Source organism: Rhagoletis zephyria, unplaced genomic scaffold (genome assembly GCF_001687245.7).
Source record: "Rhagoletis zephyria isolate East Lansing unplaced genomic scaffold, Rhagoletis_zephyria_1.1 Rzeph_scaffold_02056, whole genome shotgun sequence".
NCBI classification, from domain to species: Eukaryota; Metazoa; Arthropoda; class Insecta; order Diptera; family Tephritidae; genus Rhagoletis; species Rhagoletis zephyria.
The window spans coordinates 48,913-52,102 of NW_016159140.1; positions in this window are offsets into that span (position 1 = coordinate 48,913).

The following is a 3,190-nucleotide window of genomic DNA, read 5'->3' on the forward strand; positions in this document are numbered from 1 at the left end:
GGGTGTCATGGACAGAGGATGCGGCATAGATCTGGCAAAAAGGGTGCCCACGAGAAGAGACATGGTCTGGTCACCACCAGTGGCCGGCAGAAGCACGACCATGTGAGATGGTGCACCACCGGAGATAAGCTGAAGCAATGTCCAGTAACGCATCGAGTCGAGAGGAGCTACAGGAAGGCGATTTGGTGTTGTTGCACATGCCGCAGCCGAAGAAAGACTTCACCTCCGAACAACATCGTAACTGGAAAGGTCCGTATAGGATTGACAAACGGCTGAAGGACGCAGTGCATCGAATCCAGACAGCTGGGAGACCGAGGACCAAGATGAAAGTGGTCCACTTGGAAAGACTTGCAGCGGTTGGAGCGGCAAGTGTATCTGATCGGGACGATCAGACTTAGATGTTCGAGGAATGACGTAGAATGTTCCACAAAGAGAAACGTCAAGTTGGATGAACACTGCGAACAGCGAGAGAAAGAGAATGAGCGATAAACTTCAGAANACGTCAAGTTGGATGAACACTGCGAACGGCGAGAGAAAGAGAATGAGCGATGATCTTCAGAACGTTCTAGAGTTGCCATGAGTGCGAGCGCAGGTATATAAGGGCGCCACCAGACACCGGAGTGAGTTAGTTACAAGTCAGCAAGCTAGAAGTGAGTTGCGAATAACCAAGCTATAAGTTTAATTGTGTTAACAAGTTTTGTAAATTGCTTTAACGAGTATTGCAAAGTGTTTTTACGGTGTTAGCAAGTATTGTAAATTGTTTGTTGTACAATAAAGTTAATTGTACTACAATTCGGTCATCGTTAGCATTTATTTAACAATCCAGCGATACGAGCCAAACGATATTTGGGAAATCCCTTATAGGGCATTCGCACGTGGCGATTTTACAGGCAACAAAAGTTGAATGCNCATTTTTTAAGCTATTAAATCCGGCGAAAATACATCTTCAAAGCTATCTTACAAATGCTTATATCAAGATATAAAAAGCCCACACAAATATTGTCACGGATATAACTTATATCTAGCGACCAAAATTACAGCTGGGCAGCAATAAATTTTAGCCTGTGGAGACGGCCAGTAACAGTATGCTTTTGACAAACAGCCGTGTTCCAGTCGCTCATTCAGATCCGTATTATCACGATCAATTCGCACAGAGAAGGTAATATGCAAAAAATCCTACTGAAAAGCGAAAAATAAATTTTGTTTTAACCATCATAAAAACATTAGAAGGGAAATCATTCTCTCAATTCGTCGGCAATTATTTTTTTCTAACGTTTGCAAACATTTTAAAATCATATAAAATTGAAAATAAAAAAATTAAATTGTTCAGAATTGTTGTTGTTTGAGATTAAAAATGAGAATATGTGTGTGAGCTTGAGTTCGAATTTTTAAATTATATTGCTGGCAAACATCAGACTGCCTCTCAATGATTTTACCTGGTAATGGTTTTATCATGGTTTTAACCATAACCGAAAATTTGTTTGCGTATATATTCATTTGTCGGTGCTGTCAATTGAAATTTCCTCAATTAAATAGGAAAAAAAAACAAACAGAGTTGATCACAAATTGAGCCAGATTTTAGTAGTCCACTTACAAACAGCGTTATGTGATTTTATAATAGAAAGCCATAAATTTGAAAAAACGACTACGACAACAAGTAACATTTAAATTGAATCTTTTTTATTAATACCTGAAAATTTGGATAAATAAGAGCCTTATAAAATTGTAACATAATATAACATGTCATAAGTTAAAATTAAGAGTCTATAGGACCTAAAGCAGTTTTCTAAGATCATCAGAAGATGGATAATTTTGAAAGTTTATAAATATGTATGATAGCGACTTTTGGAAGAAGACTTGACATTTGATGCTATTTTCTTCGGAATATAAAAAGAGTTTGCACTCTGTTGTTAGTGGACATAAAACTACTTTAAATACTGGTACGTAATCCACCAAAAACTAAAGATCTAAAAAAATTTTACATAGCGCACTTTGCAAGTGGACTACTCATTTTTATCAGTATCACATCGATGTTGAATTTGCGCAACTTTTTTCCAAATAATGTAAAATAACAATTGAAATCTGGATCGGCGATCACTGTAACGCAGCTAGCAACTGTATATGCGAAAAAGCAATGTTGCCACTTCTTCTCATTAAACCATGTTCGAATCGTGGAAATCTTTGAAGACCACAGGGTTGCTTTTAGCATTTAGGGCCGGTTACTCAATGTCTGCTTAACACTAATCTGCGGTTAAACATCTTTATCGACGTCTTCGACTCCATGCATACAACATGGAGTCGGTAACGTCGATAACTATGTTTAACCGCAGATTAGTGTTAAGCAGACATTGAGTAACCGGCCCTTAGGGGCCAAAAATTCAATACTAAACTTGAATTGTTTTAACCATAACCGAACATTTGTTTGTGTATACATTTATTTCTCGGTGGATTCAATTAAAATTTCCTCACCTAATTAGGAAGCAAACCAAACAGAGTTGATCACAAATTGATCCAGATTTCTATCAGTATCAAATCGATGTTGAATTTGCTTAACTTTTCTTTATCCAAATATGTAATGCAAAATAAAAGAAATCTCGATCGGCGATCACTGAAACGCAGCTAGCAACTGTATACTCGAAAAAGCAATGTTGCCACTTTTTCTCTTTAAACCATGTTCGAATCGTGGAAATTTTGGAAGATCACAGGGTTGCTTTTAGCATTTAGATTCTTAATGCAAAAATGTAGTTGCATTTAGTTGCATTTAGGTGACGAATTTTGTATGGATAAATGTACATTCGCGAGTTCGAAATCGTATGCCTTTGACAAACAGCCGTGTTCCAGTCTCTTATTCAGATGCGTATATATTACGATCAATTCTCACGCAGAAGATAATGTGCAAAAACCCTACTGAAATGGAAAAAATAAATTTTAAACCAAAAATCAGTACAAAAACTTGAATTGTTTTAACCATAACCGAACATTTGTTTGTGTATACATTTATTTCTCGGTGGATTCAATTAAAATTTCCTCACCTAATTAGGAAGCAAACCAAACAGAGTTGATCACAAATTGATCCAGATTTCTATCAGTATCAAATCGATGTTGAATTTGCTTAACTTTTCTTTATCCAAATATGTAATGCAAAATAAAAGAAATCTCGATCGGCGATCACTGAAACGCAGCTAGCAAC